The following is an 18,515-nucleotide window of genomic DNA, read 5'->3' as shown; positions in this document are numbered from 1 at the left end:
TTACATAGTGCTCGAAGGCAGAGGTTTCATTTGCACCAGTGAGAGGAATCTTCTGATGACATTTTTTTTTTTCTCACCACTCGCCCTAATCGTCTATAAACTCAAAGGTCAGCCATTTTGTCCCCGCAATTGCTCAGTAGAGTGAAGAGAATGGGCTGATGGGGGGCAAAAGGAGATTGGTTTGCAAAATGCCATACGGTGCTTTGTGAAAGTGCAGTCAAAGAATGTCAGATCTTATGGCTACAAATTTGGGCAAATGCTTGCAGGTCATTTGTTTTCTTCAGGCAGTAAAATGGATGTTTAAAAAAAGAGAAATGGTGACATAAATCGAATGAGTGAGTGTTTGCAAAAGGAAAATTAATTCTTTTTTCCTCTTTTCTTTTTCCTAATTATGTCTCTGAACATTCCTGCTGATCATGCTTAAGACAATATTTGGAGTGCCATACCTTATGTGACATCTGTTAATGACACCAGTTCTTCACATGCCATTCACAACCATTGAACATGGTTGAATTATTAATATGCAAAGCACTAGGGGAAAATGACAAACTATAAAGGTGTGCTTCATCACAATATGATTATTATACACTCACCGGCCACTTTAATAGGAACTTGTTCTTGATTCTAAGATTCCTGTTCTTGGCTGCAGGAGTGGAACCCAATGTGGTCTTCTGCTGTTGCATGCTGATATGCTTTTCTGCTCACCACGGTTGTAAAGAGTTGCTATGAGTTGCTATATCCTTCCTGGCAGCTCAAACCAATCTGGCCATTTTCCTCTGACCTCTCTGATCAACAAGGTGTTATGTCCTGAGCCCCCTCCTGGCATCAACTTGCCAGTGCACGGGCAAGGCTGGTGTCAGGCGGGATAATTAACATCATTCGTTACACCTGGGTGGCGTACCTGGAACATAAGGTGGAGCTTTGCTCTCCCTCAGGAGGCACCTACTGGCTGTGTGTGTGGACGCACAGTCATTTTATCTGCACTCTCTCTTACTTTTTTCCCCTTCTTTCTTTTTTGCCTCTACATTGACCACATAACTGACATACACCTTCACTCATCCACACAGTCCACGCCATACTTTGCACCACATATGTTTACCCTAGACATTTGGAAAACTGGTAATTATAAATAAAAGTTTACAATTCAATCCGTAACCTTTTGTGTGGTCTCCCTTTTTATGCTGCAGCGAGTTTACGATCCATGCCGTAACAAAGGTGTTTCCATCCACAGAACTGTTGCTCACTCAGTGTTTTTTGTTTTTTGCACCATTCTGTGTAAACTCTAGAGACTGCTGTGTGTGAAAATCCCAGGAGATCAGCAGATTCTAAAATACTCAAACCAGTTAATCTGGCACCAACGCCCATGCCACAGTGAAAGTCACACTTTGAGATCACAATTTTTCCCATTTTGATGTTTGAAGTATGGGCGGCACGGTGGTGTAGTGGTTAGCGCTGTCGCCTCACAGCAAGAAGGTCCAGGTTCGAGCCCCGTGGCCGGCAAGGGCCTTTCTGTGCGGAGTTTGCATGTTCTCCCCGTGTCCACGTGGGTTTCCTCCGGGTGCTCCGGTTTCCCCCAAAGACATGCAGGTTAGGTTAACTGGTGGACTAAATTGACCGTAGGTGTGAATGGTTGTTTGTGTCTATGTGTCAGCCCTGTGATGACCTGGCGACTTGTCCAGGGTGTACCCCGCCTTTCACCCATAGTCAGCTGAGATAGGCTCCAGCTTGCCTGCGACTCTGGAGAACAGGATAAAGCGGCTAGAGATAATGAGATGAGATATTAATTTGTAAACTTTATGCTTAGTTTTAAGTGCTCTTTCACCTTAAGACTATTCTTTATGAAGCCACAAAGATATAAAAGCACTACTATTGCTGTTATTGTGGTCAATATACTGTGTATTAGATTTTTTTTTTTTCATTTCTCAATGAGTCAGCTCAACCGAACCACATTGACCCAGGTGGGAAAAACAAGGAAGAAGATGATTAAATATTTTGCATTGTTGGGTTTTTTTCACAAATGTTTTGAGTCCCAAAGATGCATGAATCAGATGGATGAATACATATGTTCAGTTGCTACTGACAATTGCACCACACAACACTACATTGGGTAACCAAAAAAAAAAGCCAGTTCAGACAGAATGAGTCTTTCGCAAGGCTAGGCAAACATATTGCTTGCTTACTTAAACCTCTTCGCCCCGTGTTGGGCAAAAGGCCAATAACAAGTGCTTCCACTTTTGATGGTCTTTAGCAAGATATTGTGCCTTGCCCCATGATAGATTTACCTTGGATAGCTTAGAGGTGATGGTTCTTCTCCAAGTGGTCTTAGGTCTTCCAGGCTTCTGCTTTCCAGGGGGTGTCCACATTAGGGCAACTTTGGGGATCCACTGTTGGTCCATATGTAAGACATGCCCAAGCCATCTCATGCATTGGTGTTCAATTTTATCAACCATGCTGTGGCTTCTGGTCTTTTTGTATAGCTCCTGGTTAGATATTACTGCTGGCCAGAAGATACCACAAATCCTTCTCAAACATCTATTGTGAAAAACGTCCAGCTTCCTCATGTCATTCTGTACCACTCTCCAACATTCTGAGACATATTGCAGACATTGCTAAACCTAGTGAGCTAGTCGACAGCTGTGAGTACTAACAAACCATGTTAGTTCTTTACATTCATTTCGAAACGTTAGGTGTTTTCTTGCATGTGAATGAGACATGAGGTAGTTGGATAGGACAACATGCTATGCTCCTCCCCCCAACACAAGCTCTCTCTCTCTCTCTCTCACAGACTACGTTTACATGCACATCCAAATCGAGCTGCTGTCGGTAATCGAGCTGAAGGTCCCAGCAGGGTGCCAGAGAAATCCAATCCTACATGCACACAATGAAATCAGGCTATTGTGTGAGGTGCATTGTGCACCCGAGCCACAGGTGGCGCTACACGCCCCATCGTGTTGGTACACTTCCGGTTGTCATCATGAAGAAGAGCTATTCAAGAGTGTAAACAAAGTTATCAGTTCCGTGTTCTCCATTGCGCGTTTTTCTCCCGTCCATGAATTTTAATATATTCAACTCCTTAAGCTGAATGAGCATGAACTCTGTCTCCTCATTGCTCCAGAAGTGCACGTTTCTGCTCGCCTGTGGCAGTGGGGGCGTGGTCAAGCGCCGGTCTGTGACAGGAGGGCGGAGCCAGGGAAGGTGAGTGGCAGAATCACTACACCTGATGGTAATTAACCTGTGTTTGTGTGTCTTCCCAGTAACCGCGCCCTAATTAAGGAGGCAGAGGGAGAGCAGAGGGGACAGCTCATCCTGGGACTAGAACACAGCGCACATGTGTGTGTGTGTCAAGAATAAAAGTAGGCTGTTAAACTGAAAAGTCTGACAATAAAAAGCCTATTAGTACCAGAAGCTTTGTCCTGCCGTCCTCTGTGCTCCACCCACACTTCAGAGAGCTCTACATCGCCATTTTCTCTTCTTCGTTTGTTCCTCCTGACCTCTTCTGCTGCTCGCTACTACTGTTGTCATGCCGACCGAGGCTGTTGTGTTTCCCGCTTGTGGTCTCATCACTCGTCACTTCCGGAAGGGGCAGTAAGTAGCTCGACAACTAGCTCGATAGGGTATACATGCACAAAGTAGCTTGGCAGAAATCGCATAAACTAGGTCGTGTAGCTCGATTCCGAGAAATCAAGTTTGGTTCAATTTCAGCCGAATTAAGGTGTATACATGGCATTTTGAACTTCGATTTCAGTCAAGCAACGGCAGAAATTCGATTCTCTCTATGTGCATGTAAACGTAGTGACTGACTCATTCTCCAGTAGTGATTAGGCAGTGCGCGTTCATGTGTTTTGGAGGAGTGGCTTTGGAGAGGGGTGCTGAAGGAAGGGGGTGGGATTTTTCAGTTGGATACTCTAAAAATCTAACTTACTCTTGCTGGTTTTTCAAAAATTAACTACCCTAGATTTAAGTTAGTGAATCCTTACAGTCATAAATGAGATTTGCTCTTCCCTCATTCAGTGAGTCAGTGTACGAATCAGTGGATCTTTCAGTCAGGACACAGATACCTTCCACTCTTGGTCAGCAAGTAAGTGTTTGAATTAGTGATCATTTCAGTCATGACCAAGATTCCGGTGAACCTTTTCGGTCATGACAGAGCTTCCATTTAACCAGTCAGGATTTGACTCAGTCAACTTTTCAGTCATGACGGAGATCCACAGCGCTTTCATTCAGCAGGCCTGTGTTTGAATCAGTGAAGGTTTTGGTCATGACAGAGATTTGTGTTGAAATCTGTGAATATTTCAGTCATACTGAAGATTCCTTTCTCTCTTGTTCAGAGGGTAAGCATTTGAATCAATGAACCTTTAAGGCCAAGTTTACATTAGACCGTATCTGTCTCGTTTTCTTCGCGGATGCACTGTCCGTTTACATTAATCCGCCTGGAAACGCCGGGAAACGGGAATCCGCCAGGGTCCACGTATTCAATCCAGATCATGTCAGCTCTGGTGCTGTGTAAACATTGAGATACATGGATACGCTGTGCTGAGCTCTAGCTGGCTTCGTCATTGGACAACGTCACTGTGACATCCACCTTCCTGATTCGCTGGCGTTGGTCATGTGACGCGACTGCTGAAAAACGGCGCGGACTTCCGCCTTGTATCACCTTTCATTAAAGAGTATAAAAGTATGAAAATACTGATGCAAATACTGCCCGTTGTGTAGTTATGATTGTCTTTAGGCTTCCCATCCTTCCACTTGCAAGTGGTAAGTGATATGCGCTGGGATCACACACACAGCGACTCAGTCCCGAATCGCAGCTTGTGCACTTCACTCGCGTGCTCTGTGAGCTGCGCAAGGCCGGAGTGCGCACCCTCCAGAGGGCACTTGCTGTTCAGGGCGGAGTGATTTGGAGCGCAGGATGCCTGCGGAGCCGAGCGTATCCGTGTATTGGTGTTGCTGTGTGCACGCAAATCGTGTATTGGTGTTGCTGTGTGCACACTAATCGTTTTTAAAACGTTAATCTGATGATCCGCTGATACGGTCTAATGTAAACATGGGCTTAGTTACTGCAGAGAATCATTTGTCTCATTCAGCGTGTCACAGTTTGAACCAGTGAATTCTTTCATTCATGACTCATATTCACTCCTCTATTGTTCAGTGAACCAGTATTGGAATTAGTGAATCTTTCATGTGAATGATGATAGATTTACTCTTCTCTCATTCAGCAAGTCAGTGTTTGTATGAGTCAACACTTTGGTCATGACAGTGATTCAATCATTTTGTTTATTGGGTCAGTGTATGAACCAGTGAAACTTTCATCATGACCAAGATTTGCTTCTCTCCTTTTCAGTGGGTCAGTGTACAAATAAGTGAACCTTTTGGGCATGACAGAGATTTTCTCCTATTTCTTTCAGCAGGTCTGTTTTTGAATCAGTGAACATTTTGGTCATGATCGTGATTCACTTCTCTTTTTTTCCAGAGAATCAGTGTTTGAATTCATGAACCTTTCATTCATGACAAAGATTTGCTCCTCTTTGAAGATATTTGAGGCCATCTGACTCTGTGAATCTTTCATTCATGATTCTCCCCTCTCGATCGGCAGGTTAGTGTTTGAATCACTGAATCTTTTGGTCACATTTGAGATTCACTTTTCACTCATTTAGTAGGTTCATATTTGAATCTTTTGGTCATGATTCACTTGTAAACAAATGCACATTCTCAGCAGATTTCTGGCATATTTGAGGCCATTATAACCTTCGAGTGCTGAAATAGTCACTCTCCCAGAAAGTAATCATGCTCATTTAAATTCACACACACAATTCACACCATCCACTATCATCTGAAGAGATAGAAGGAGAGGGAGACTTATGACAACTGCCTCTGCCTCTTTTTTTTTTTTTTTTTACTTGTCAGGGTAACTTAGTGACCCACTCAGGCGAATAATCACAAGGAAAGAAGAGACTTCAGATATCAGTACAATGTTTTATACAGTCTAATGCTAAAATAGACTCACCATGACTTGGTGGTCTCTGGAAGGGTTTCAAGCTAAATAGGTTTGGCGTTTTATTGATTAGGAACTGCACCAGTGATTATGTGCAAATGTAATAAATGTGTTATTTTAGAGGTTTAACAGTTAGATTGGGAGGAAAAACGTGCATGGTTTACACCACATCTACTGTATGACAACTGAGATAATAACTTTGTTTGTTATCCTGTTTCAGGACCATCTGAAGATCTCAGGCAGGGTTTAAATGCTTTGCCAGCATGAGGTTGACAAATTCTACCCTAGGGTATGATACACACATTGGAAATAAAACTCCTATGGCAAGTTTTATTATTATCATTATGATGATCATGATGATAATTAGTAGTAGTAGTAGTAGTAGTAGTAGTAGTAGGATTGTATTTGAAAATGACTGCTTAGTGAAGGTAAGCTAACAGGCTTGACTGAATTTCAGTTCATCATGTCAGTTCATTGGATTGAAATCTGAAAAGTCCCTGAAATCCTGACCCCAGTTCAGCCTGTTTGATCTCCCAACAGTAGCCACGATCAACACAGGGGAAATCAACCAATCTGCATTCTGTATTTAAAACTGAAGCAGAAGCTTGTTAAGGTTGTGTCATCTGCCTCTTGGCTGATTCAGCTCAAGTCCAATGAGTGAAAATTGAAATTCCGTCAGAGAGGTGGCAAGGTGAGGAATAAGAGCAAGATCGAGAGAGAGAGAGAGAGAGAGAGAGATGCAGAGAAAAATAGATCAATATTTAATTTTCTCTCCAGGTGATATGTTCAAGAGCTAATCAGCAAAAACGGGAAAGTTGACACTTGGAATGTTAATTAGACGGAGCAGTCTGCTTTCTATTTGGGCCATCCATCCACCTTGCTTTTTACCAGTCTATTGCATGCTTCATTTCCCAGGTCACTTGTTCTACTCCATGCGTTTAATGATAAAATATTCACTAGCTAATGTGTGTAAGTAAGAGAGACTGGTTTCTGACAAGATAAGTTTCCATCAGAAGTAATTCTTCATGATATAAAATGAGCAGTTTGTGTAAAACTAGCCTCAGGCTAGCCCTTCTTTTTCTGTTAACATGCAACTGTGTCATTCTCATTATGGTTAGCTACACATGGAAAGCATCTCTGTTAAAAAAAGTAATAATAAATTAAAAAAAACTTTCATTCATTTCTTCATCTTCAGTCACCACTTTATCCTGGTTGGGGTTGCACTGGATTCCTGGATCCCAGGAACACTGTGAGTGAGGTGGGAATACACCTTGAATGGGACACAATTGCATCACAGTGTTAAAAACCTGATTTCGCATTTAGAGCGAACTCAGGTTTTTTACAGTAACAATCTTTATTGCTCAAAAGATCATTACTGTATTGTATTGTATTTTAACACTATCAGAAATAGGGGTACAGTAGGAGTCAATTTCTACCCCCCAAGGTACAATCTACACTAATGTGCCCCCGCGGGCTCATTATCAGACTTCAAGGTAACTATGTGTACCTTTTAAGGGTTAAAAAAGTACATACAGTACAGTATATGTTCCCAAGCAGTACGTAAAGGGTACAAATAAGTCTCTTAGAGAGTACTGCCCCAGTGACAAGCCATTGTACCCCTAAAGGTACAATAACGTACTTTATTTTCTGAGAGCAAATGAAATGAAATGTATCCAAATAAATCAAGGTGCAATCAAACTGTCCTTCATTGTGTGAGATGTGGTTTTGCACATAAAACTGAAAAACTGGAGAATAAAGATACAGAGTGACCTCATCATTGGCAGTGGAACAAATAAAGAAGAACATGTGATAACTAACATGGCAACTAATGAGATTCCACTGCATATTCAAAACTAGAAGGGCACTTGGTAGAGTGCATACCTCTGCCAAGACACATATTAGAACATCCCAATGTTTACTAATACTAAAGCTGTACAGTAAATCACATTTCATCAAAATCTGTTCAGTACTTTTTGAGTTACGTTGGGAACAGACAAAAAAAAATCCTGAATCCACATACATATCTGGATCCTGGATCCACATACATATCCAGATTTGGATCAAAATCAAACCAATTGTTCCTTGGCCAACGGCCCACCTTTCCTCCAAATTTCATCAAAATCCATTCAATACTTTGAGTTATGTTGGGAAAAGACAAACAAAAGGAGGCAAAAACATAACCTCCTCCAACAAAGTTAGTGGAGGTAAAAGTAACTGGTCCAAATATGAATCAGCAGAACTTGGGGTTCTAGTTATAGCTCAATTTCCCCCACTGGTCACAGTGACAATAGTAGAAGCAACTGTATCAACTGGACCACTATTATTATATTGTGATTATTCAAGTCAACAATGGAAGAAATGCTTGCTGTTGAGGTGTACATCAAGACTGGTCTCAAACGAGACTCAACAACATTTACTTCTTTCAGTCATTCATCATCTGTACCTGCTTAACTCTCATCAGTGGTTTAAATTACAAATTTGTTGACTGATAAATTCAGGAGCAGGTGAGATTAGCCAAGCATGTCTTTTGGTTGACCGTTCACTGTTGGTTCTACACAATTGTATCATATTGTCTTTGTATGCTGTAACATTACAATTTCCCTTCACTGGAACTAATAGGCCCAAACCTGTTCCTGCATGACAATGCCCCTGTGCACAAAGCAAACTCCATAAAGACATGGTTTGCCAAGGTTGGGGTGGAAGAACTTGAGTCGCCTTCACAGAGCCCTGCCCTTAACAAACACTGCACACCTTTGGGATGAACTGGAACCCCAACTTGTGTGCCAGCCTTTCTCACCCAGCATCAGTTCCTGACCTTAGTCTGGCTCTTGTGGCTGAATGGACAAATCCCCACAGCTACACTCCAAAATCTCCTTTAAAGACTTCTCAAAAAGAGTTGAGGCTGTTACAGCAGCAGAGTGAGAACAATTTGGGAATGGGATGTTCAACAAGCATATATGAGTATGATGGTCAAGTGTTCACATACTTTTGGTAATACTGTGTATGCTGAAAGCCTAATAGGAAATGTACATCAATGTCCATCAACTCAACCCACACCTGTCAACCTGATAAATATCATAGAAAATGTTTGAAAATTAAAATATACACAAATACTAAATGAAAGTCAAGGAACTCTGAGGATGATAGAAAGCCACTGCTGAAAAAAAAAAATTTTGGCAGCTTCTATTTAAGTCAAATTATAAGGGCAGACGTCAGGTTTGTATGTGATTTCTTTTCTTTGACAGTGCTGGACAACTTTTCAATATTTCTATCATGTTGCTTGTTTGGGGCGGCATGGTGGTGTAGTGGTTAGCGCTGTCACCTCACAGCAAGAAGGTCTGGGTTCGAGCCCCGTGGCCGGCGAGGGCCTTTCTGTGCGGAGTTTGCATGTTCTCCCCGTGTCCGCGTGGGTTTCCTCCGGGTGCTCCAGTTTCCCCCACAGTCCAAAGACATGCAGGTTAGGTTAACTGGTGACTCTAAATTGACCGTAGGTGTGAATGTGAGTGTGAATGGTTGTCTGTGTCTATGTGTCAGCCCTGTGATGACCTGGCGACTTGTCCAGGGTGTATCCTGCCTTTCGCCCGTAGTCAGCTGGGACAGGCTCCAGCTCGCCTGCGACCCTGTAGAACAGGATAAAGCGGCTACAGATAATGAGATGAGATGTTGTTTGTTTGTTTGTTTTGAATTTTTCAGGATTCTTGCAATTTATGATGATGAAAATTTGAATATGAACATTATGGAGCAAAGGATACAGAAGGATACAGAACTAGATCTAGACCAGCTATTATTGACATGCACACACTCAAATCTGTGATAAGTTTATCACCTATAACAAAAAGAAAACAAATCTGACTCCCAAAGGCAGTTACAGTGAACTTTTCTATAATTATCCCTTTTCCTTGCTGTGTCTTGCTGTTTCTCTGTGAGAGAGTGGGCGACATATTCGATGTCTCACTGTGCTGGTGGTCAAGGGCAACTCCGCTTAATTAATACTGACAGCAGAGGGATTTCAAACCTGCTGTCCTAAACACACACACACACACACACACACACACACACACACACACACACACACACACACACACACACACACACACAGAGGAAAGAGAGGACACAACCAATCCAAACCCTGCAGTAGCGTGCATAGCCTACCCACGCATACATGCTTCTAAACCAGTCAAAACAGTGACACTGACCAAGTCCAACTTAGAGATTTATGTTAAAATACACACACACTTAAGAATGTCACCTTAAAAAAAACTTACAAGCATTGAAATTAACTTTTTACTACTGTAGGACCTTGTTAGAGGAAAGTATGGAGTCATAGGAGTGGCATAAATCAGAAAAATAATCTGCAAAAGAACAGGAAAATAAATGTAGAAATAAAAATAAATGACAACTAGAAGGGCACTCAGTAGAGTGCATACCTCCACCAAGGTATATATTATCAACATCAAAATCAAATCACTCGAACGTAGGATGATGATAAGAAAGCTCATCTCATCTCATCTCATTATCTCTAGCCGCTTTATCCTGTTCTACAGGGTCGCAGGCAAGCTGGAGCCTATCCCAGCTGACTACGGGCGAAAGGCAGGGTACACCCTGGATAAGTCGCCAGGTCATCACAGGGCTGACACATAGACACAGACAACCATTCACACTCACATTCACACCTACGGTCAATTTAGAGTCACCAGTTAACCTAACCTGCATGTCTTTGGACTGTGGGGGAAATCGGAGCACCCGGAGGAAACCCACGCGGACACGGGGGGAACATGCAAACTCCGCACAGAAAGGCCCTCGCCGGCCCCGGGGTTCTAACCCAGGACCTTCTTGCTGTGAGGCGACAGCGCTAACCACTACACCACCGTGCCGCCCTGATAAGAAAGCTGTACACCAAATTTCATCAGAATCAGTTCACTACTTTTAGAGTTACATTGAGAATAGACAAAAAAAAAATCCTGGATCCTCATACATATCTGGATTTATGTCAAAACCTAATCAATTTTTCCTTGGTCCATGGCTCACCTTTCCTCCAAATTTCATCAACATCTGTTCACTACTTTTTGAGTTATGTTGGAAACAGTCAAACAAACAAACAAACAAACATTTGGCAGAAGTAATAAAAAACAAATTCCTTTCTTTATTACTTTTGCTACTCCCAGTTGCTTTTCCCTATTCTGGTTTTTCTTCTTCCCTATTGAGGTTTTTCACCCACGTGACCAAGTCATGTGAGGCTGCCATTTTGGACGTCACGGCTCGAATCAGTTTGAATGCGAGGAAGGCGACAAACAAAAAACATAAAAGAAAAAGGAGCGAGATGCAGAAAACACCTTCACTATCCAGCGACGTAGGGCATTTACAGGGCGAGCAGAGGGAGAGGTATTTGCAAAAATTGAGGTTAGCAGGCTTAGAGAACGACGTTTACCTGCTTCCACCAGGATTGTTCACTGACGTACGGAAGTACACAAAGCCCTCGTCTTTACCTGACTTCGGCCCACATGATCTGTATACCTATGTCGTTAAAAACCCATCGCCATACACAGGTATTGATCTGAAAGCGTATAAGAGTTTGGATGCCTACAAATATTTTGTGTCAGGCTGGGTAACATGCCTACATCAGTGGTTCGTCCCTGGAGCCGGTGGTCGCCATCTTATTACAGCTAAGGTTTGTTCACATTTTCATTTACTTTCGGTCCTCAGGATAAACAAAATGTTATTAAATGTCATTGAAATAACTTCTTAGTCTGTTGAGACATGGCCCGTCATAAATTTGCTGTTACCAGGCAATGACCAAGAACTGTATTATTATGGTCGGTGTCTGTGTTGTAGCAGTGTACTAGCAGCTAGCTGTTAGCACTAGCTAATGTCAACAACATCATAGCTGGTATGTTACTGTAGCAATGTTTACGTTCAGTCATTTGGATGACTGTTAAAACCTTTCAGTCTCAAGTTTTTCCTTTACTGTATTTACTAGTTTACTGTAATTATGATCCGGCAGCTATTTACACCGAATCCAGTGTAAATAGCTGCTGGAGTGCGCTCCGGAACCTCGGCCGGAGCACTCCGGGAGCAAGCCAGAGCGCGCTGCTTAATTTGAGGGGGAGCAAGCCAGAGCGTGCTTCGGCAGCTATTTACACTGGATCCGGTGTAAATAGCTACCGGATCATAATTACAGTAAACTAGTAAATACAGTAAAGGAAAAACTTGAGACTGAAAGGTTTTAACAGTCATCCAAATGACTGAACGTAAACATTGCTACAGTAACATACCAGCTACTATGTTGTTGACATTAGCTAGCTTGACCTTCAAAATGGCGGATACCGGGGCATCACGTGACCCTGTGACGTCAGGTGAAAAACCTCAATTGCTTTTTCGTTTGCTTGAATGTCCAAGCTGTCAATCAACTGGCTTTGGGCAGGACTTCTTGCCCAGGCTGAAGAGTCGATTTTTATTTCTCCGTTTATTTTTCCAATTCTTTTATTTTTATTCTTATTAAATTTCTTATTCTTTCTCAACATTTATTTTTTATTCTTTTGCATATTTAATTCTTTCTATGGCACTCCTGTGATCTGTAGGAAAGATAAACATCAGCATGAGAATTACAAAAAGCAATAATAATGAGGGAGTGAATATATATATATATATATATATATATATATATATATATATATATATATATATATATATATATATATACATACATACAGTGGTGCTTGAAAGTTTGTGAACCCTTTAGAATTTTCTATATTTCTGCATAAATATGACCTAAAACATCATCAGATTTTCACACAAGTCCTAAAAGTAGATAAAGAGAACCCAGTTAAACAAATGAGACAAAAATATTATACTTGGTCATTTATTTATTGAGGAAAATGATCCAATATTACATATCTGTGAGTGGTAAAAGTATGTGAACCTCTAGGATTAGCAGTTAATTTGAAGGTGAAATTAGAGTCAGGTGTTTTTAATCAATGGGATGACAATCAGGTGTGAGTGGGCATCCTGTTTTATTTAAAGAACAAGGATCTATCAAAGTCTGATCTTCACAACACATGTTTGTGGAAGTGTATCATGGCATAAACAAATGAGATTTCTGAGGACCTCAGAAAAAGAGTTGTTGATGCTCATCAGACTGGAAAAGGTTACAAAACCATCTCTAAAGAGTTTGGACTCCACCAATCCACAGTCAGACAGATTGTGTACAAATGGAGGAAATTCAAGACCATTGTTTCCCTCCCCAGGACTGGTTGACCAACAAAGATCACTCCAAGAGCAAGGCATGTAATGGTCGGCGAGGTCACAAAGGACCCCAGGATAACTTCTAAGCAACTGAAGGCCTCTCTCACATTGGCTAATGTTAATGTTCATGAGTCCACCATCAGGAGAACACTGAAAATCAATGGTGTGCATGGCAGGGTTGCAAGGAGAAAGCCACTCCTCTCCAAAAAGAACATTGCTGCTCATCTGCAGTTTGCTAAAGATCATGTGGATAAGCCAGAAGGCTACTGAAAAAATGTTTTGTGGATGGATGAGATCAAAATAGAACTTTTTGGTTTAAATGAGAAGCGTTTGAAGAAAGGTAAACACTGCATTCCAGCATAAGAACCATATCCCATCTGTGAAACATGTAGGTGGTAGCATCATCGTTTGGGCCTGTTTTGCTGCATCTGGGCCAGGATGGCTTCAGGGCTCGAAATTAACTTATTTTCTTTGTGTCCCCCAGTGGTCCCGAATTCTGTGTTGTATTGTCCCGAATGGAAGCAATAGTGTCCCCATTTTTTTCCTCTCTGAAATAACCAGTGGTTAATATTATCATATGAAGTTACTATTATATTTGTAACTATGCGATTTTGAACCCTTTATATCATTTTTACAATAAGTCACAAGACACAAGCGACACATGTCCAATACATCATCTACTTCAAAATTACAGTTATTGCATTTTCAGTTTATTAAACTTTGGTGATCTCACTGTATGAACAGATACCCGTTTATTTAAAGGGGCCAACTAGCTCATTCAGAAAATGTTTCAACTCCCTACATCTGCAGTACACTTTAGCTGAAAATAAGACCCCTTTTATGTTCATTTCATCTACTTATACTTTGAATATCTGTTGGCACTTATAAGGCCAACTTATCATTTTCACCATTACCGTTATCCATTTTTATGAACTTTCCGTTATCCATTTTTATGAACTTTCCGTTATCCATTTTATGAACTTTCGCTGCAAATGTTAGCAACATCAGCATAGTGCCAGCAGGTCCGAGCCTAGCTGTGCTGCTGACTGACTAAACTTTCTGAACTAGAAAGACACCAAGAAAACTCACTTATTCTGTTGAACGGTATCTTCCGTCAATATCATCCACATCATTCCTGTTGTATTTTATAACGTGTCTAACAGTGCTCATTAAGTTCATTCAGTTGCTAGCGTTGCCTGCAGACCAGGCGAGGACACTTTGGATCCTGAAGGTCCCGGAGACGTTATGTCTGGGCTTTCAGTTTCTTCCCCGCGGTCGGTCCGCTTCAACCACTTCAGCATTTTTGTTCTGGCAAGAGTCGGCGCAGCGTGTGCGGTAGCAATTCCATTCCAAGTCCATATAATGCGGACTCCGGCCGAAGATTCTAGAACAGAATGCGCTGCTCTGTAGCCTACGGATGCAGGACAGGTGCATCGAAAGTGTAGCTACTATGTATTTTTCACTGTTAACGTTTTAAAATTAAAATTGACAAATTAGGTGAATGTCTACATATGTGTTACGGCTTTGTAAATAATATTAATGTAGAACTTTTTTTCTAGATCTATTTTTTTTCCATTGTCCCGGGATTGTCCCAGATATGATAATTTTGTGTCCCGATGACATTTTTTATGGTCCCCGGGACGTCGGGACACCGTTAGTTTCGAGCGCTGGATGGCTTGCCATCATTGATGGAACAATGAATTCTGAATTATACCAGCGAATTCGAAAGGAAAATGTCAGGACATCTGTCCATGAACTGAATCTCAAGAGAAGGTGGGTCATGCAGTAAGACAATGACCCTAAGCACACAAGTTGTTCTACCAAAGAATGGTTAAAGAATAATAAAGTTAATGTTTTGGGATGGACAAGTCAAAGTCTTGACCTTAATCCCATCGAAATGTTGTGGAAGGACCTGAAGCGAGCAGTTCATGTGAGGAAATCCCAACATCCAACCAACCAACATCCCAGAGTTGAAGCTGTTCTGTACGGAGGAATGGGCTAAAATTCCTCCAAGCCAGTGTGCGGGACTGATCAACAGTTACCGGAAACATTTAGTTGCAGTTATTATTATATATGAAGAAAGATACATCTCTTGTATGTGCTGGGATGCATCATCAGTGATGTAACCTGGAGTCATCGGGTGTTTCGGGTCTTTCAACATTATACACCCTCTCCCAGGCGACCCAGCCAGGGTTGATCAGACCCCAGCTTGTGTCCCAGCAGCATTCGTCCATGGAGCCACCCTCTTAATCCAAAGCCACCTTGTGGCTTTCTCTGTGGCTTCTGGTGCATTTCTCATGGCTCTCTTCTTAGCCTGCCCTGTGATACCCAGCATTGTAAATGCCCTGCAGAGCAACTGCACCCCACTTCCACTGGCTCATATCAGACCTGTCAGCCTTGCCTTTGGCATGTGTCCACAAGCTCCTGGTACTTGGCGTGCTTTCTCTCATTGGCCTCGTCCATGTGCTCTTCCCAGGGTACAGTTAATTCCAACATGATCAGTTGCTTGGTGGATCTTGAAACAATTATCATGTCTGGCCGCAGATGTGATGGTACTATCTGGGCTGGGAATTTAAGCTGCTTCCCAGGGTCCACTTCCAAATGCCAGTCACTGATGGTGGTAAGGAGGCCAGTCTTTGGTCCTGAAGGTGGGTGCAGCTTCTCACCGGCTCTTACAAAGACAATCCTCTGCAATTGCCTTGAGGACCTGGTCATGGCACCAGTGGTAGCGACCATCTCCCAGGGCTTTTGGGCAACTGCTAAGGAGATGTTCCAGGGAACCTCTTCTGGAGCATTGAGGGCAGGTAAGTGTTTTGCTCTTGCCCCAGATATGGAGATTTGCTGGACTTGGTAAGGTATCATATACAGCTTGGACCAAGAATCTTACATGATGGTAGTCTGCTTGCAAGATGTTAGACCATGTGATCTTCCACTGCAGGGCATTTTCCCATTTCGTCCATGCCCCTTGCTGTCCCAGCCCCACCATCCTGCTGGCCCGGACTTCCTCCAAGCCTGCTCGGACTTCCTCCTGGATGAGGTGCTGCCACTCCTTGCCTTGGGCTCTATCAACTCTGGTAGGCAGGACGTAGCCGATGCCTGCCTGCCCTACTGCAACGGACCCCACCAGTGTCCTCTGCCTCAGGCGTGACTCTGCCACCTCCAAGGATCTGGCTGCACTCCACTTCCTGCCTGTCTGAATCTGGATGCCAGCTGTTGCCACCTTTGGGTCTCTGGATTCTCTGTATTGCAGAGCTTCCTGAGTCCGCAAAACCATGAATTACTCAGTGAGGCCACTGAGGCCATTGACTGGGAGCTGTAAGGTGTTAGTGGTGCCATAAAGAGCAGCACTGCTCAGGCTGCATGGGAGTCCAAGCCACCTCCTCAAGTAGCTGCTGATCTTCCTTAGGAGATCAGCAGCTTATATATATATATATATATATATATATATATATATATATATATATATATATATATATATATATAGTGGAAGTCAACTCATGACCGAGTAAGACCATTTCTTGTACTCATAAACTTTTGGGGCATCTTAAAGATTATTTTCTTATCGCTGATGATACCTCCGATGGCTTTTGAGACCTGCAAGAGTCTTGCAGTTCTTTCCACATTGCTGACATGTCAGTCTTCCTGCAGCAGCTTGCTTTTCCGGATGTTGACTTTGATGATGGTGCTTGAGTCCACTGGCTGATCAACACACTTTATGGCAGATCGTGCATGTATGATCATCGGGGATGTCATATTGGTAATTGACCTCCCAATGACTCCATTTGTGGCTGAGAAGACCTGCTTTTGAGAAGCAGATGCAGCCACATTGATCACACATAAGAGACTCCTTTGAGCCTCACTCTGGGAGAGGGTTGACATCTCTCATATATCTGCCTGCACATTTTTGTTGTGCATACTCTACTCTGTTGTTCTCGAAATCTTTGACACCAGTAGCAATCAGATTTCTCCACACCTGCCGATCTGATGCAAGGTCTTCCCAGGTGTCTACATCGATATGTGTCTTTTGGAGTGTGTCTTTGAGATTGTCTTTAAAACGCTTGTGGGGCTTGCACTGTGGTTGTTTTCCTTGTGCTAATTCACCAAACATAACCTGCTTAGGCATGCGAGTGTCTTCTAGGCGGACAAGGTGACCAGACCATCTAAGTTGATGTTTCATAACCATGGACTCAATACTTGTTGTGTTCACCAACTGCAGCACTCTTGTATCAGGCATATGAGATCACCATGAGATCTTTAGAATATTACGCAGACAACGCTGATGAAAACGCTCAAGACGTTGTATATGCCTGCAGTAAGTTGTCCATGTCTCACAGTCGTATAGCATCGATGTTAACACACATGCATGATACACATTGACATTTGTTGCTGCTTTGATGTCTGATTGTGACCAAAGCCTTGATTCCAGTTTACCAAATGCATCGCATGCCTTTGAGAGTCTATAAAAGATCTCTTCGTCAAGTGTGATGGATCTAGATAATGTGCTACCGAGGTACACAAGCATGTCGACGGCTTCTAGTCATTTACCCTTGACATATATCGATGGCGGGATGTCTGGCTTGCTTGGTGCTGGTTGCAGCATGAAGACAGTTTTCTTGAGACTGATAGTAAGTCCTAATTCATCACAGGTGGTTGAAAAGCAGTCCATAAGGAGCTGCAAATCTCTCTCACTGTGGGTAACAAGGTCACAGTCGTCAACATAAAGGAAATCAAGAATCAGAGCCACGGACATCTTAGTTACAGCAGCAAATCAACGGATGTTGAAAAGCCTTCCTGTTGTGCGATATCAGATGTATATGCCAGCATCACTTTGTGAAAAAGCCTGCATAATCATGATGGCAAAAAAGATAGCAAATAGTGTAGGTGCCAGAATATCACCTTGTTTCACTCCAGATTTGACTGGGATAGGTTCTAAGAGCTTACCATTGACACAGACCCACGCTTTCATATTGTCATGAAGAGACTGAATGAGCCCCGTGAACGTCTCTGGACACCCAAGCTTAAGAAGAATACTCCAAAGAGTTGGTCTATGCACAGTGTCAAAAGCCTTCGTGAGGTCAATGAAACACTGATACAAATCAAGTTGTTGTTCTCTACACTTCTCTTGAACCTGTTGGGCTGTGAAGATCATGTCAGTTGTTCCTTGATTCGGCCTGAAGCCACATTGCGACTCAGGTAGAATGTTTGGCGCAACATGCTCCAGCAACTGATGCAGCAGTACCCTGGCAAACACTTTTCCAACAACTGACAGTAGAGAGATCCC

This window comes from Neoarius graeffei, chromosome 3 (genome assembly GCF_027579695.1).
Source record: "Neoarius graeffei isolate fNeoGra1 chromosome 3, fNeoGra1.pri, whole genome shotgun sequence".
In the NCBI taxonomy this organism is placed as follows: Eukaryota; Metazoa; Chordata; class Actinopteri; order Siluriformes; family Ariidae; genus Neoarius; species Neoarius graeffei.
Note: the sequence above shows the minus strand (reverse complement) of the source record.